The sequence below is a fragment of the Melopsittacus undulatus genome, chromosome 3 (genome assembly GCF_012275295.1).
Source record: "Melopsittacus undulatus isolate bMelUnd1 chromosome 3, bMelUnd1.mat.Z, whole genome shotgun sequence".
Taxonomy (NCBI): domain Eukaryota; kingdom Metazoa; phylum Chordata; class Aves; order Psittaciformes; family Psittaculidae; genus Melopsittacus; species Melopsittacus undulatus.
In genome coordinates this window covers 75,198,790-75,217,095 of record NC_047529.1, presented here as the reverse complement: position 1 = coordinate 75,217,095, position 18,306 = coordinate 75,198,790, and the positions used below count along the sequence as shown (strand labels likewise).

The 18,306-nt window shown below is 41.5% G+C and overlaps 1 long non-coding RNA gene across 1 annotated transcript in view; it reads left to right on the top strand.

The window, feature by feature from the left end:
- LOC117435922 (uncharacterized) overlaps positions 1 to 8,415 on the top strand; it is a 63,559-nt gene extending 55,144 nt beyond the window's left edge. Inside the window, exon 3 of the long non-coding RNA XR_004549466.1 lies at positions 8,350 to 8,415. This is a non-coding gene — a long non-coding RNA (uncharacterized lncRNA). The remainder of the gene's footprint in view (positions 1 to 8,349) is intronic.
- Positions 8,416 to 18,306: the final 9,891 nt, after the last annotated feature.

Here is an 18,306-nt window from a genome sequence, read left to right as displayed (position 1 = left end):
CAGGTGGCCCTCCGCATGGGCTGGGCTTGCAGACTCTCCTGCGGGTCTTACTTGTATGAGTGCCTGCTATTGTTTTTCACTCAGGTGACAGCAGACTGGGTTTTGTGCAGGATTTTGAGACTTGAAAACTTTCAGAGGGAGAACAGGAGCTTCGTTTTAACTTGCCTGTGTTTCTCCTCCTCCGCACGTACTAGCCCAGAGGTCGTAGTTAATGAATGAAACCAGGCTTCCTGCAGGAGGCAGTTAACCCATCTCTGTGCGTTTGCTGACACAGTGCTTACATAAAGCTGCCTTCAGTAGCAATGCATGTGCTGTCATAGTGCGGATGCCCTCGCTCTGAGCAATACATGTTATGTATACCTTTGCATTTCTTGCAGACAGGTGCCTGGTACAACACGTGCACTGGCTCTGAAGCAAGTTTCCTCATCTGCTGTCTGGCTAGTTGAGTGTTGGTTAAGGATTGCATTCAATAGAAGTAGTCGGAAGAGAAGTGGCAATTGAAAATAGGCTTGGAATATCAAGGGAGAGGAGAGAATGAAAAGGTTTTTGTTAACTGTGGTTTACAAATATACTCTGGCTTTGCCTCTATATTTTTATTTTAGTTTTCAGTCACTTCAGTAAGACTTTGCAATTCATGACAAACTGGTTATATAATACAAAATCTATAAAAAGGTAAGCACAAAAAGCTTTATGAATCTAGAATAATCTGCATTAAAATTCAGTGAGTTTTTCTGGGTACTGTGCCTAGAAAATGTTAAACTTGCTAACTGGCTAATGTTGCTGCATGTATTACTTACCATAGGTTTCTAGGAATCATTACGCCCATTTTGACTAACACTGACCTCATTTGCCCCCCATTTTAAGGGGATTATATTTCAGAGTAGTGATAGTATTTTAGGGTAGCTTTCATTTACTGTTTCTGTGTGAGAGCACAGCATCACCAGCCTTCCAGAAAGACTATGTCAGGCCTTCAAAACATTTCAGAAAGGGTTGTCATTTGCTAGAAAAAAGTGTTGGCAAGTTGTCTGCTATTTCCTGATGCTTGGCACTGGGGCTGTCTGCGAGGGCGAGGGCTAAAGTCCAAACTGACATGTGGCAGTGTGTGTAGGTACCTCCCTGTGTGCTGTGACAGAGGTGTCATGCTGGGGACAAACTAATTTAGGTGCTGACCCTGCAGTGAAGTCACACCAGGTGGATGCTTGGGTCCATGTGCCTGTGCTCTATTCACTTCAGTGTCTAAGTGCGGGCACCAAGTTCTGCTTGCACAGCTTGCATTGAGGAATGATGACCACTGTGGCTAAAGCCTTGTTTTTCTGGAAGAGCCTTCGCCTGTTCAGTGGCCAACTTTAAAATCTTGTCTGTCGCCCTCGGCAACAGCTAACCAGATATTTAATCTTGAAAGTTAAAGTAATAGGATGCTATGAGAAAGAGATGCTGCACATTCCCTGGAAGTCAAAGCATCTGCTGCTGCATCTTGTAATAACTACACCAGCAAACCCCTCCCTCCTCCAGCGAAGTGTGTTGGTGTTTCAGTGTGCAACTGGTTCCCAGTGGGCACAGGACTGTAATTACCATGCTTGGGAGGCGGCAACAGAGACTGAATCTGACATGGGAATATCAGGGGCTTCATTCTGAATTTTTTTAAAAGATTAAATACAGTTCATTTCTCTCCTACCTGTTAAAGCTATTGGCGTGTGCTCTGTACTGCTGCTGCAGTGTCAGATATCAGTGGAGGGTCATAACAATGTTATTGGTATTTAATAGTTTTGTGTCATTTTGTCGACATACTCCCAGTGCTTAAATACTCTTGAAAAGAAGGACGTGCCCTGGGATGGGAAGAGCAGCAAAGGTAGAGCATAGCTCAACCCTGCTCATGGATATCCCTTCTGAGAGCACCATTTTGTTTGAAGAGTGACTGTATGGAGCAGCCAGTGCTGCTCAGCCATTAACAAAATCATTAACACAACTAGAGATGTATTGCTACCAGAAACTGTCTAAAAGTTGTAGAAGTATCCTGAGAGGTGAGGCAAAGGAGTGATTTCAGTGCTTCAGGCCACATGGTATCTTTTCATTGTGTTAGTTAAAATCATCGTATTATAGTCCTAAATAGTTGACCCTTGAAGGTGATCTTTGTGTTTCCATAAAATCCCATTGAAATCATTGTGCCAGTTCCTGGATACTAGGAAACTCCAATTTTGGTCACATTGAGTGAGAAATGGCTTGGATAGTTTCACTGGTTTGTTTCGGGTTTCGTTTCTCAAGGTATTGTGAAGGGAATACGGGTTAGCCATTGCCTCATTTAGCCATTATTTTGCTGCAGGGAAGAATAAGGAGTTGCTCATAAGTGTTGTTGATGTTTGTAGTGAGTGGAGGAATCAAAAGCAAAGAGGAAGAAAAGCAATGCACTGAAATGGCACTTGGGGATCTGGTTTACTGATGTGCTTGGCAGTGTTAGGTTAACAGCTGGACACAATGATCTTTAAGGTCTTTTCTGACTTGAATGATTTTACGGCTCTATGATTCTATGAAATAATAGTAGAAGGAAAATACAGCATGAAAAAAAAAGTTGGAAAAGTGAAAAAAAGATATTGGTATTTAATTTTTGTGGTATTTAATTTTTTAAAATAAATTTGATAAGATAAATGGAGAGCTTTCTACCTTTTTGATGCTAGTATGTGCAATAATGTGAATGAATAGAGTCAGGTAGCACTTAAGCTCATCCTACACACTCTGGGCCTGATGACCTTGGTCCTGAAACCTTTGCTCATCAGCTCAGCCCTTCCTGTAAATAGCTGGTGACTTTCGTGAGACTGTTGGGGGTGCAGGACCAGGCTGTCAGTAAGTTAATAGATTTGTAAATGTTACCCTGGCATGGAGTTAGTTTGAAAGGAATCCACCCATTAGTTTGCACATGGGGAAGAAGAGAGAAGGAATATATTGCAGGTGGAGCCACTGTACTTTGGCAGATAGGAAGGAGCCTCCTTTATGTCAGCAGCCTGGCACCAACTCCTGTGCACTGTGGCAAAGTCTTTTCTTTGTCTCCTGTTTTGTTTCCAGTGTATACACAGTGAGGTAATTCCTGTAGGGATTTTTGCTCTTGGCAGTTTTTCTCTTCAGTTCCACAAAGTGAACATTTTTCCTGCAGGACCTCAAACAGCTCAACAAGTGGTGTGCTGCCAGTGACTCAGTGCAGACTCCCTGTCCATCTGCTCACAGCCATGAGTGCTCCCTACCAGCCTCCTATTTTCAGATGCAAAGCTGTACGTGAATCCCGAGATAGGAGAGGGTAAGGGACAGGGTTATCCTGGGTAAGGATTCCATGAAAGAGGCCTTCTACCCCAAGGAGGCAGTGAGGGAAGAAGCTCAGTTCCAATCGAGGTTAAAACTTTCCGGAGTCAGATTCTGGCCCTTTGCAGGGTGTTCAGGTTGACTTGGAAACTTTGCGTAAAGGAGGTGAGAAAGAAATGCCACAGGCTGGTATCCCTGGGAGCCTTGGTAATGTCAGGACACCTGACAGTACAGCGGTACTTCAAAAATATCACTGTCATGAAGGATTTACATGATAGTGCAATAGCTAATAACATGAGTGCGGTACAAGGCGCCAATTCAAGACTGCTGAGTTTGCCAAGCGTCTGTAGCTTCATGTCGTGACTTTGTCCCTCTTCAGGCAGGCCTTTAGCATTGAAAAGTTTTCCAAGAACTCCTCCAGCCTTTCTTTTTCTCAACCACAATTGCCAGTTGTTACCCTGCTGCTTAGAAATAATAGCAACTAAGTTGAAAAAATATATTTTTTACCAGGTAGTCATTTTGGTTTCACAAACTTACTCCAATATTCTCAGGGATGGATTCTGCAGCTTTCCTTCTTGTACACTTTTTTATACTTGTAGGCAGTGAAGTGAATGTACTTGTGGGGATTGCTTTGCATGCTGCCTATGACCGTGTTTATTCAGGGATAGAGGAGATATAAAGTCAGTCTACGAGGTTCTGACATCTGCTGTCCCTCCCATGAGAGCTGGCATGTCAATCTGCAGTGTGAAACTCCTTCCTTCCCCCTCCAGAGAATGCCATTTACATATAAAAGGGCTAGCAGAAATCCTAATCTGAAAGTCTGTAATTTGGGAATGAGAAAGAAATGAGGTCATGACAACTAGAAGACACAAAACTCTTTAAACCCCCTTTCCCTAATTGGCAGGGAGAGGTAATAGTAACCAAATTTTCTTAATGTAACCAAATCATTGAGCATCACATTGAATAAAGAGAAGAGAAACTTTTGAGATTGCTTTGCTAGTAGATCTCCATCCTGCATAAGGCTCAGGGCCATGTGCTGATGAAATATAGCATGTCTTTAAACCGGAACGGTGGTGATTTTTCACCCTTTGACTCTTGACCAGGAGCTCAGGTCGCATTCCACCATAAAGTTGCGGCTGGTTACAGAGGAAACGAGGTTGCAAATCAGAAGGTCAGTTGCTCTTTTTAGTTTAGTATTTTCTACCTTGTTTGCTATTAAATTAGATATCGTGGTGGTGAAAGCATCAAAGCCAAAATCACCTAGAAGGGGACAGCAGTCTCAAAGAGGTGTAAAGGAGTAAAGTAGGGCAAATGAGCAAAAGGAATATGAAGATAACTGCCAGGAAGAAAAAGCCCTGTTACAGTGAAGGTTTGTTCTCCTGATGGAAACCAGAAGAGCTGGTGAGTTAGAGTGACTCAAGAGTGACCTGGGAAAAACACTGTAAAATACACTACATAGATTTTTCTTATTTGGGTATGAGATGATCTAATAGACTTTGGTCATTTCCTTTTTAATCTAATTTCTGGGATTCTATGATCACTTTTTAAAAAGGTCATTTTTTTTTTTTTTGCCTGAAATCTTCCTGAAAGTTTTTGGTGCATTTTACCGTAAAGGGAAGCATTTTGCAGAAATCTGACATGGTGGTATTTTGAAGACACTAAACATATTTTTCATGGCCATACCTTGCCCTAACCCCATTGTAAAATCCCCAGAATACTTGATGAGAGTTTTGCATTAAAATTGCATGGTATTTATATGCAGGTGCTCTTCAGAGGCCCGAGTCATAGCCATGCTCTGTTCCCAGAGTAGCCAGAGAAGCCAGCTCTTTAATGCTACAGTTTGGCTTCACAGGAAATAATAGTCATGCCTACCATACTGTAACTAAAATATTCAGACACATGAATCTTTTTCTTGACTTCCTATAAAAATGTCATTTGTAGCTTTATTTTGTTTATTCTGGTTTGACTATAATATAAACAAGAGTTTATTAAAGCATTAGCTCTAAGTTGTAGTTCTTTCTTGAGAATGCAAGGGCTTACAAAAAATATTATTGAAACTGCAGGGCAAAACCACATATTAAAAGAAAAATGAATAATGGGTCTGTTTTCATATGGATTTTTTAAAAAGTACAGCTTGTAGTTGAACTAAGTGTACTATTTCTTCCACTGCAGCCAGGAAGCTCTCACAGACTTTTGACAGCGCCGCCAAAAAATTAATGCTTCAGTTGTTTAAAAGATACCAAAAGCTTGTTTGACAATTGTAATCTCTTCCAGGAATTCCCTTTCCCATTTTCCCTCCCTATAAAAACTGATAACAAGATGCTTATATGGCAGAAACAGAAAGTCAGAGGTATGTTACAAAGCGTTGTGCATTCCTTCCAGCCTCACGAGATGAGGCACGACATCTCCACAGCAGGCTAGGAAATGTGAGCACTCCACTGTGTAAGCAGCGTTTGCTTCAACGATTAGCTGCGTGCCAAGATAGTGCAGATTTAAATGTTTCCTGAGCCAGTTATGAGTTTTTACATAATGTGACAGCCAACAGGAGAGCTGTTGGAGATGGCTGGGGTAGGAATTTGAAGCAGTGACCAAGGAAAGACAAAAAGAAAGAAAGCAGAGAAATACACTGCATATGCCAGCATCAGTAGACACAGCAAAACTGAAGGCAAGGATAAGCAGAGCCAGCCGGGCTTCTCTTGAATTTCTGTCCTCACTTTTACATACAACAAGATGTCACAAGCTGAAGTGAGATGCAGCTTGAACTTTTGTTCTGAAGTGCATCAAAAAGGCCCTACTGAAATGTGAACTTAAAGGTCAGAGTAGTTCCCTTTTCTGTAACAAATTCTCAGGACTGTTGTTAATGCTACTCTGTCATGTAAGGCTGATCTTTAGTAGCATTCACTGATACATAATATGAAATATATAGTATTACTATGGCCGTGGTGAGGAGCAGTTTGTTCTTCTCTAAGGATAAAAAGGAGATTTTATGTTAGGAAGAGTGAGATAATTAAAGAGGTTGCCAGTAAAAAAGCCACTGTGTTTGCAGAGGGTGCCCTTGTGTTCAGCAAATGCCAATTAGAGAAATGTCACTTTATGTGTACGATGGGTTATTACTGGGCAAACAGTTGTACAATTACGTGCTGGGTCAGAAGGGCAAGTTACTTTTGCCTCCTTGCTATTATTTTAAAGCAAAAACAACTATCATGCGCACAGATATCAGGCATTGCAGAAGGGGAAAAGTAAAATAATGACTTTGAAAATGCAGGCTAAAGAGAAAAAAATAAAAGAGTTGATGTGACAAGCCTTGGTGTTCCAGGATGTAATTTTTACCCTGTCTGCACTATATGGTTTAGAAACATCATCTTTATATAATGGAGAAGTGAACACTTCCACCACTAAAATAAAGTTAATATACTGTTATGTTGTGCTCATGCTTGGAAATGGGAAGAAAGATTTCTTTCAGTTACCTTTTTTGATACTCAAGTGTTTTTAATCCAACGAACCTTTGTAAATGAGTTTGTGTACTTCCTTCCGTTGTACTAGCAAGATCTGGTATCACCAGTACACTCTGCTCAGTTCTTATGTGACTCTGTCTGACTTCAGTACATGGATTAAAGGGAAGTTCTGCAAGTGACTTGGTGCAGGACATGGCCTTGGGCGTTTATTACTTGCATCTGTTTGTAGGTGTTCTACTTGGTATTTTATTTTGCATGTTTTGCCTGAAGCTTCATTAGACTCAAGTCTAAAGAGGCAGAAGGCTCTGTAGATGCTGTGGCCATCTCGGGTATTTACAGGATAGGTGTGCTATATGTGGATTTGTAAGTTTTGCTCTGAGGCCGTCAGGTTTGTCTTCCTTTACGATGTGATTTCCATCTGTGCTTTTGCTGGCTTCATTCCGGGTCATAAGAAAGAGCACACTTCAGCAGAGCTTATGTTATCATCGGTGGCCTGAACCTTTGTGCTCACTTGACCTCATACCTCTAGGAAGCTCAGCTGGCAAATGTAGCACAGACCTTTGTGGCAACACGCTCTGGGGTGTGTGGGTTGCCGGGTAGGTTGGCCTGCTTCCATATATGCCGAGGTATTTTCACTGACATGCTCTTTTCACAGGTTTGAAATTGCTGCGGCTTTAAAGTACCAGCTTTCCCTAAAGAGGAAGCGCTGCGCTCGCCCAAGGACCTGCATGAGCCCAGTGTCTGCTGGGGCAGGACGGGGTGGCAGAAGTTAAATGGAGAGCGTTAGTTTGAAAAATCTTGTGAGGTCACCATCCTTTTAAATTGGTTTACACAGATGGCTGTCTGGTTTGTTGCTTTGTCCTTGCTTAATAGTAACTGTTTATGGAAAAACGAATTGCTGTGCAGAAGGAGGTCCAAAAGCTCATGCTGTTGTTTCCCTCGCTGAAGATCTTCATGTTATTATGGGCATGCAAAGATTTCGCCTGAAACTGAGATTAATTATGAAGCACACAGTGAATAATTAACTGTTTGACTTGTTCCTAAGCTGTGTAGTCACCGGGTTAGAAATGATTTCCCAGACTGCAGGAGATAAGGGAAGGTTATTCCTGGTTTCACAATGTCTGTATTGTTAGGGCTTTGTGCTGTGTGTACTCTGAAATCAGCTGATACCTATGCAAGTCAGGTCCAGCTTCTCATCCAAACCACTTCCTGGGGTTTTCTTGGGTAATGGCAGTGATTCAGAAGACACCGCAGTGTCTCAGGAAGCTGTTTCTTATGTCTTGCACCCAGACTGTGTGACCGGAAAGAGATGAGATTGTTAAGAAAGTTTTGATCTTAAAAATACCCACTTTTTTTTGTTTGTTCTCCATTCATATTTAGATGTGCATTGCTTGGCTTGTGTCCTACTGACCTGTTTGTAGACTCGATGTATGTAGTGTGTAAGATGTAGGAACACGATGTGAGGCCTGAGCCTGAGGCCAGCCTCCAGGTAGAGATACTGATTTTGCATCCACAATTGTTCCTACGTGGCAAAAAAAAGCCCAAGAAATAGAATTATTTTTTTAAGGAAATAGAATCTAAATCATGGTACTCTGCACTTTTGCAGGACTGTCTACTTACGAAGCTGAGAGTGAGGTAAAAACTTTGATGAAGCCTCTGTTGTGTGAGGTGGGTATGTGTTTTTCTTACTATTTTGAAAAAACATAGAAAATTGAAACCATTTGCCCCATGTCCAGATTCAGAGCTACTTAAGAGCCATGAACAGAGTCCAGAAGCTTTCTGCCACAGCACGTGTTCTGATCAATACTTACAAATGCCCTCCTCAGGAAGGAAGTGATGAGTTTTTGCATTCTGTTAGCATTTGGAGTGGCTTTTTTAATTTTCAATTTCTGACTGATGGAATAAGTAAATTTCACATACTTTTCCTCCACTGTCCTGCTCTTGTTGCATTGTAGGAAGAGATAAAAATCCGCGATACAGAGTCAGTGGAAATCCAACGTGTCCCCTGGATCCAGGCCAGACATAATCTGGGGTTCAGAAATGTTCAGTGTGTTTCTCGTGAGACCCCACTTGGAGTACTGTGTGCAGTTCTAGTGTCCTCAGCATAAGAAGGACCAGAGGAGGGCCATGAGGATGATCTGGGGACTGGAGCACCTCCCATATGAAGACAGGCTGAGAAAGTAGGGGCTGTTCAGCCTGGAGAAGAGAAGGGTGCATGGAGACCCCATAGCAGCCTTCCAGTATCTGAAGGGGGGCTATAGGGATGTTGGGGAGGGACTCTTCATTAGGGACTGTAGTGATAGGACAAGGGGCAATGGGTTCAGACTTTAACGGGGGAAATTCATGTTAGATATAAGGAAGTTCTTTACTGTGATGAAGTAAAGGTGATGATGGTGAAGCACTGGAGCAGGTTGCCCAAAGGAGTGGTAAAAGCTTCATCCTTGGCAATGTTCAAGGTCAGGTTGGATGGGGCTTTGAGCAACCTGGTCTAATGGAAGATGTTCCCCTCCTGGTAGGTGGCTTGAAACTAGACGATCTTAAGGTCCTTTTCAACCCAAACCATTCTATGATTCTGTGATTCTATTACTTATTTATTTTAGCTTTTTGTCATGGTCAGATGCACCAGAAGTCTTTTAATAAATCCCCTTCCACACTGAGACTTGCAGCTCAGGTTCACAGACCCATGAGGGCTGGATAATTTGAATAAGTCTGAGAAGTGAAACTGAACATTCGTAGGTGCAGTGACTACAGGCAGCAAAACTAGTGAATCCTTCTCATTTTGGTAGCTTTTGTCATCATGAGATATTGTCAGCTGCACTTGCCCTCTGCATGAGCAACTCAGACATGGGCCTCAGAGCTTCTATGCACTGGGCTGGTAGCCCACCCTGCTCCTTGGCACTTGTTTTGTCAGTGATTTGGAGAAACTCACTCCTGGGTTCTTGGTTATTTGCATCAGTTTCCCTTTTAGCTTTGGGAGGTAAACTCTGTGAGTGAGCTTCTGCCTCCTGCTTCATGATGCTGGGATTGTGGACTTACTGTGGCAAGGAATAAATCAGGGTTGGAAGGTGTCTCTTTAAGGATTTGGGCTTTTCTTTAAACTGGTGTTTGCCTTTAAAAGCCTTTTTTGAATAAATTACTCTGACAGTAAGTACCAGAATAGATATTGATAAAATATGAATTTATGCATGCCAGCATTTATCTCTTTTGTGTCTATTCACAAATACATACTGAAAATTGACTCTAGCTCCATATGGCTCCCAATCTCTTCCCTCCCCCAGCTGTCAGCTTGTCCTTACCTGGATGAATAAAAGGGAACAGAATGCTGGCCCAGGTGGGTGTACCAGAAAAGTTATATTCCAAATGTTTTTCTCTGGGACATCGCTGTGGTTCTCAAATGCCTTTCTGTTCACATGGAAAACACATTAAGAATACAATGCATGTTGGTGTCAATCTTAACTTCAGACTGAAAAAGGAAAGAAAATACTCAGAGGGTGAGTGCAGATTACACCTATGTGCAGATTTACTTTCTGGCTGACAGAGGCTGTGCAAAAGTTTCTGCTGCTTTAGCAGCTTTTCAGTACACATTATAGCAATTAATTAAAATAACTTACTTTAATTCTTTTAATGTCAAGCACTGGAACAGGCTGCCCAGGAAAGTGGTTGAGTCACCACACCGGTGGTATTTGAAAGCAGTGTAGATGTGGCAGTTAGGGACATGGTTTGGTGATGGATTTTGAAGTGCTGGGTTAATGGTTGGATTTTATGACCTTAAGGGTCTTTTCCAACCTAAAAGATTCTATGATTAATCTGAAATTCAGACTTCATTAAATTAGACAAGACAGGCCTGCTTGTAATTGGGCTGTTAGAAAGTTGAGATACCTTCACCCTAAGACCTTCCATTTTCTGAACAAGAACACCATTTGTTTTGGTCTGTTCTGAAGCATTTAAGTTCAAAGCCTATGGTGAGATTGGTAATACATCATTTGATTGAAATTATGCGCATCCATTGCTGTAGAGTAAAACACGATAAGATCTTTGGGAGGAAATCACACATTTCTTCTGCCTTAATGCACCCAGAGGAAGGTGCAGGTTTCCCATGTCACTGCAAGGTGCATGGTGGGACGGCACAGCTTTTCTGCCTCGCTCAGAAAAGTCAAAAGTGACTTTTCTGCCAGTGACTTCAGCGCTTTTATGTGAACAAATTTCTCAGAGTCTCCAAAATGGGAAAGTTAATGAGCCAGTATTAGGTTGTTGCCATAAATCAATTATTCCATTACTTATTACACCATCACCTCTGCTTCTGTGGCCATGTGGGTGGGCAGCTATATGGTTTTCTTCTGTTGCTGATGCTCTAGCCAGCTGCTAAGGGAGCTGAAATGGTAACAGCTGATTTGGAAGTTTCTTTGGGGAACCCTGTGATTCCTTTCTGCTGTTGGCTTGAGAATCATAGACTCATAGAGTGGTTAGAGTTGGAAAGGACCTTAAGATCATCTAGTTCTAACCCCCCTGCCATGGGCAGGGACACCTTCCACTAGGCCAGACTGATCAAGGCCCTGTCCAACCTGCCCTTGAGCACTGTCAGGGATGGAGCATTCACAGCGTTCTTGGGCAGCCTGTGCCAGTATCTCATCACTCTCACAGTAAACAATTTCTTCCTTATATCTAGCCTAAATCTCCCCTGTTGAAGTTTGAACCCATTGTCTCTTGTCCTATCACTACAGTCCCTGAAGAAGAGTCCCTCTCCAGCATCCTTGTAGGCCCCCTTCATATAGTGGAAGGCTGCTGTTAGAAACCAAACATGAGGCCACAGCTTTCTGCTTAATGCTGGAGCATTAAGATCTATTGTGAAATTCAGAGCAGTTAGGTCAAGTTTTAAAGATACCCAAACAGGTAAACAGAGAGAGAAGCAGCTAAGGAGGAACAGAAGACCAAACTGGTTGGAAGAACATTTAAATAGCAGAAGGTTCTGAAATACTTTACCTCTGCTCTAAACTGGGACAAACCCTTGACAACTGTTACACAGTAAGATGTCTTACTTCAGAGCATTTTAAATGTTACTTCAGTTTTATTTTGTATAAAGATACTTTGATGGCATGAAGGCATTCCAACTCAACATCTAACAAGACATCTTATATGTCTCGTTAAATGATAATTTGCTGGGTAGCACAACAATACTGTTAAGCTGTTAGTATTAACATAGCTTGCTATATCACAGGACCTATTACTTTTATTAAACTTCATTTAAACCAGGGACAAGATTCCTTTTTTTTTTTATGGCACTTTTCACTTCTATCAAGTTGATACGGTTTTCTTTCAAGAAATTCTTTCAGTATGAAAAGTTGGGATGAGTTACACATTTTTACAATTTTTACCAATTCTTAGTATGCAGTTTCATTTTTCAGAATGGGTGAAATGTTCCTTCTTTTATTGTCTATAAACCCCATAAATCCCTATAATTGCATATTTACGACTGCATAGGATTTCAGCACAGATAGGCTGACTTTTCATTTCTGTGAGAATGTTTACAATTGAACAGTCTCAGGAATAAAACTGCAGCTTTTTTACATGTATGCTTTGCGAATATAGAAGTTGCACACACTCTGAGCCGTGAACCAAAAGCTTCAGATTTAGCCAGCAGAGAGGAAGGAATTTGTCTGCTCTACAGCAAAAGGAAGTATTTGCCGTGTTATTGTAGTACATGGCCTTTTGCCATCGTTGATAAAGTATTTAAGGGTTGTGCACCCAAAGTCTGCTGCCCTCTTGACCCATCATCCATCACCAGCTGTAGATGAGGTAGATGAGACGCAGCTCCATAGGACAGCCATTGTTTCAGCCCTGCACAGCTCCTCTGAGAACGGAAGCCGCAGACAAAGCAGCTCCCTGTGATTCACAGTGCTGCTCAGTGTCCTGGTGTTTTCCCTTTTACCTATACCTTTTCTGGCCCAGCTCTGTGCTGGCCGAGGTGGACAGATGCATGAGGAAGCAGAAGGATTGATTCATTCATCTGTGAATGAGACGAGCATCTGGGATTTTTTTTTAGTATGTTAAAAAGGAAAATCAGAGACAGTTGCCACAGCACTGTGCCTTGGTGATATATTTAAATTTATTTCCCTTTTGAGTATTCAGCACTTGATAGATGATGCTTAAAACACTGAATTGCCCATCGTTTTTCTAGTGCACTGTGAATTGCCCAGTCTTTTTCCCCTTTCTGAAAGCAGTTCTGGTTACAGAAATGCCAGCGTCCCCAGTAAGTATGCCAAGAATGTACAGTTATACTTTATACTGCTAAATTAACAGACAGGAATAGTCACACCAAACCAGATTCAGCTCCCAGATGGGAAAGCGTCTCCTCTAGCCCAAATTTTAATGACTTCTTTACATGAGAAAGTTTCACCAATATAGCATACAGTGTGATTTAAAACAAATGCTGTCGTCTGTCTAAGTTGGTGACAGGTAACTTGTAGAAAATAGTGCTGGTTTCTTTGGTTTTAATAACCAGCTATGGTTTTGGAAATGTCTGGGCATGGAGGTAGGTTAAGTCTCCTCTTAGTATCTTCAACTCTTTAAATTTTAATAGATTATTTAATTTATCAATTGTGCTTCTCTGAGCTCTGGTTTTAAATGAAAATCAGGGTCTGATTCTTTCTTGATTTATTATATATGCTATTCTCTTAGCTTTGTGAATTTAGTTATAATTTACATTCCTGTAAGTGACAGAGGAATAAGTCCTAGATGGCTTAATAAAAATATGAGAAGAGCTAACTTCGCTTGTTGCAGTGTGTGGTGCTGATGGCATGAAATATTCTTTGACAGACATTTCTGTCTCCTAACTAGGAAGGGTCTGCTCATGAAATGATGAAATCCATGGTCTTTGATGAGCTGGAATTCCAGCTGGAATACCATGGGAGGTTTCAGCCCCCTGCAGAATTTAACAATGGCGGTGTTATGATGCAATGAGGCAGTTTTACAATCTGTTTAAAAGAAGGGAAATGGCCTTGCACTTTTTGTGAGCACTTTACCTAAGAGTTGCTGAAGTCTGACTTCTCCTCAGAACCTCTTTAGATCTCTGTTGTGAAGCCGAGTGAGATACGCAAGTGCTATAAGGAGCATTCAGATAGAAGTATGCAATTCTCTGTAGTTGCACTAGACACTGTAAATACCCTATGTCCCAGTCATTGCAGGTGCTGAGACACTGCAGAGATACCTTAGATGAGATTACTTTGTGCTATTGTCCGGTTCACAGTATTTCTAGTTTTCAATGCACTGTACTACTCTATTCCTGTTTATAAATCTTTTAAGTGTGCACATTAAAAAAGTAATTAAATTGTCATTATAATTTATAGTATGCCTGAAGTCAATCACCTAATTAAATGGAAAGAGCAGAGAGCTAGTAGGTTCGTAAGCATTTATTAAGTACTACAGTATTAATTATGCAGGACTTTTGAACCAAGCAAAAGAAGAAGGAATGGAAACACCAATCTAAAAAGACTTTCCATTGCTCCCCTTCTCAATTTAATAATGTGACATGCCCAGCCCCCAGTTGCCAGGACAGTACTAATGCTTTCTTTTTGTTAATTTTTAATGAAATTATGATGAAGGTTTTTTAATGACAATCACTTGCAACATTTTCCTGTAATGCTTTTGAAAGAATAATATGTCTCCATGCAGGGGTCTATAAATACATGAGTAGAATTGGAAGATCCATTTAGTTATGGTTGAGGTGGATTGTGTAGAAACAGACTTTTGGTCATCACTCCTCAGGGTCTCAGGCGGGGAGCAGAGCCTATGCTGGTCCTAGAAAAAGGTCTTGGGGGGCAGTGGAAGGTGGTGCGGTGCCAAAAAGAGTAGGCTCTGATCAGCAGTGGAAGGGTGGTGAGGATGGGCAGGGACACACCGTGGTCCTAACGTTTGCTCTTTCTTTGCAACCTTTTTCCCACTCCTAGTCTCTTGGCTAAAGGTGGAGGGTGTGAGCTGCTAGCTGTCTCTGCAGGGACCAGGGTCAGGAGGAGGCTCGGCAAGGCAGCAGGTTGTGGTTTGGAGGCTAAGAAGTGGAAATATATGATATTACTGAGCTTGTGAAACAAGGCTGTCTTACTGTGTTTGGTTTATATTTTGTTGCATCAGATTAACTGCTTCAATACAAAAAGGTGACGAGGATGGAGCAGAAGCCTTAAATTTAGCGTGTCTTCTTTTTTCTTAGATTTTTAAATATGTAAAACAGCGATAACACACTGAAGTAGACTTACCTGCATTGTGTCTTGTTTATAGGGTTTTCATCTCAGCCCCAGTGGATTTTACACGTGGATGTTAGACACTGACACATCTCTTTTTGATAGCAGAGGAATCTGATCCTGCAGTCCAGGCTTCAAGCTCTGGTTGTACTGCAGTAGCCCAAGGGCTTCAGGGAAGAGGGCAAGTCAGCAGGCAAACAGTCAGCTTCCAGGAGCATCTCAGAGGTCTCTGGTCTTGCACTGATCCATCAGCCTGTAGCAAGCAGGGCCTTCTGGTGCTTGGGGAATGCAAACGGAGTCAGTAAGCAAACAACTGTAATAAACCAGGATGAAGACCAGTAAGGGTTTTGAGCAGAATTCAGGTTATACTTTGCAACTCAGATGTTGATAGTAAGGGCTAAATTGAAATACTGGGAAAGGAATGCCTTTGCTTTTTTCCTACAAGAACTTGCAGCAACAAAAGCCTCTCTCCCAGTTCACCAGAGGGGGAGGCCTTTAAAAGACCTTTAGAAAAGAGGTCTTAAAAAAACAAAAGATGGCCAAAAAAGCTTCTGTATGAATGGACAGGAAGGTGTTGAGACTTACCTATTTGTTACTGTCATTATCAAATTGATGTATCGTGTTTGGAACCTTACTGCACAAGTATCAGTTTATCTTGCAGTATACTAAATAGGAATTCATTTGCAATACATAGTTGCGACATAGGGGCAACATCTGAAAATCAGACCTGACTTATCTGAAAACTGGAGAACCAGTTCAATAGCTCTTTTTCTGTAAGAAATTGAGATTGTGTGATTGGAATATAAATCCCTGCTGAAGGCCATTTCTTTCACAGCCTTTAATAGGCTGCACTGAATTGACAGCAAGAGCAACAAAAAAGAAAAGCTAGAGCGAGCAATCAGGAGAAATTACTGTGTATAGGTTTTTCATTTATACAGCAAACATGTAATCTATTTGGCCATGAGCACTACAGTGTTCTGTACCATCTTCTTTCGTTCAAGGATGCAGAGGATTGTACGCTAAGGCCTGATCCAGCATTTCAGATTGCAGCAGCCTGTCTCCTTGTCCCGCGCACCCGCTGAGACATGGGCTTGCATGCCTTGCTGCAGGGAGACCTGCGGTTACCATGCTTAATCTGTTTATTACTGTAATTACTCTTTCAAAAAGATATAATTGGGATCCCCTTTACAACAAAGACAGTGTTTTACCTTATATGGAGCAAATCACATTATTGACAGCTCTTCATCCCAGAACTCATAATAGCCTATAATGAGCACAGTCATTATGTTTCAGGTTAGCACTGCAGCAGCATTACATAAGGAATGTAACTTGACAGTTGTCTGGGGGAAAAATAACATGATATATGCATATATGAAAAGGTAGTGGCCTCAACAAGGTCTCAGATGACATAATACTGGTTGGGTTATACAATCATTTTATGGTCAATAAGCCTGTCTTCTGAGCTGCATATTGGAGAACGTAATGCTTGTGTGTTTGCATCAGACTTCACTGCTATCTCTTTAATGTAAAAATTGCTTGTGCCATTCTATTGTTGGCCATGTTTTCAGCTTCTCAAACTTGCCATAGGCAGAGGCAGTCCCAGCAGCAGTGTCCTCTCTTTGTTCAAGCAGTGAAAAACTAGCAAACCCAAACCTTCCTTGTGTTGATTCTGAAAACAAGTTGGATGAGTACTATATTGCAGCTATTTGAAGCAACCCTGGAGCAAGCTGTTTGGATACTCACTGCTATTTTTTTTTTGTCAAAAAAAAGAGAAAAATACATCTCCTCTTCATGTGTGAGACCCCTTCATTTACCACTTTCTTTCAGAGTGTATTTTCATTGGGAGATTGACTTATGTTACAGGCAAATAGTTGATTTAAAGTCCCAGATCCTATTTCAGTGCATGTGCATTATGGTACAATGATACACTAGGTGAATATTACATTTTAAATCCACAACTGTGGAGATATTTGTGAGTCCTCAGGTACTGAAACTGGTGCAGGTATTCTGCCATGGATGGGGAACTTGACCACCACTCATGTCTGTCCTTCTGGGTTGCTCAGAAATCACTCAGAGGGGTCTGTGTTAGGCGCTGGTAAGAGTTTGTGTGGGTGGGTGTTTGGTAGAACATGCCCTGCACGCTTAGGGTGTGACTCCAGGCAGCTCAGCCGAAGACTTTATAAGCATGAACAGGCCACCAGCTTCTCCTGTGCTCCTGGACCTCCTCTGTGTTAGGAGCACAGAGGTGTCACAATCATTGATATGTATCAGGTGAAGGGTAATCAGAATGTATGGTGCCCTTGATATGACTGCAGCCCAACCAGGCTATCGGAAGCAGCTTTTAAGTTCCTACTACTAGAACTTCGTGTAGCCTTGGCAGCCTTCAGATGCTCCGTGTAAATGCTCAGGTAATCTTGGAGCTGATGTGGCTTTGTTCCTAGCAATGCCTAATAGAGGTGACATACATTTATATAAGGAGGTAACACTCCTTGTTCAAGTTCAGGTAGAAGCTCCCTAGAATTACAGAGCACATCCTGGAGAACAGCAGTATTAAATTACAGTTATCTCATTAATGGGCATATTGATCTTGTGTGTGTGATTTCTCAAGGTGTTTCTTGGGATACCAATGTTCATTTTGAAAGAACAAATGCCACTATAAAGAAAAGAGATGCACGATGACTATTTATAACTTCAAGCCTGATAAAATAAATTCCTAACTAGCCTTGCTGCAAATATATCAAATCCTCTTCAGCCCACAAAATCAAAGAGCCAAAAGGTAACCTCCGTTCACAGAACACTTCAGGAAGATGGAAAAGCCCAAAGTCAAGATGAAAGAGATTCGAGACAAGAAATTTAGGTACATTGAGTCTGGAGAAAGTGAGAGCTTTAGCTTCAGGTATATGCAAAAGGGCTTGAAAGAACAGGGAAAGGTATTTTCACACCTTATTAAAGAGCAAAGTGGTAAAAATACTGTGGTTAAGCTGCAGCAGGGAATACTTTGCTATACCGTTCAATATTGGAAAGGAGTTACTACTATGCAACATTTAGGTCAGTAGAGCAAACTGCCATGGGAGGGTGTGGAGTCAGTCATGGCTAGACAAGGTAAGTGTGTATTAAAGATGATCTAGGATGACCCATTTAGAGGTGCCTTCCAATCCAAATGTTCCTGTGAGTTTTGTTCTTTTCAGGTACAAAACTTGTCAGATTGACTTGTTCTTCCAGTTAGTATGTGAATTATTACAGCCTCAATGACGAAAAGTCCTCTGTGCTAGGAATAGCATGTAAGCTAGAAATATTACCAATATGTTTTGCATATTATAGCAGATGTAAAA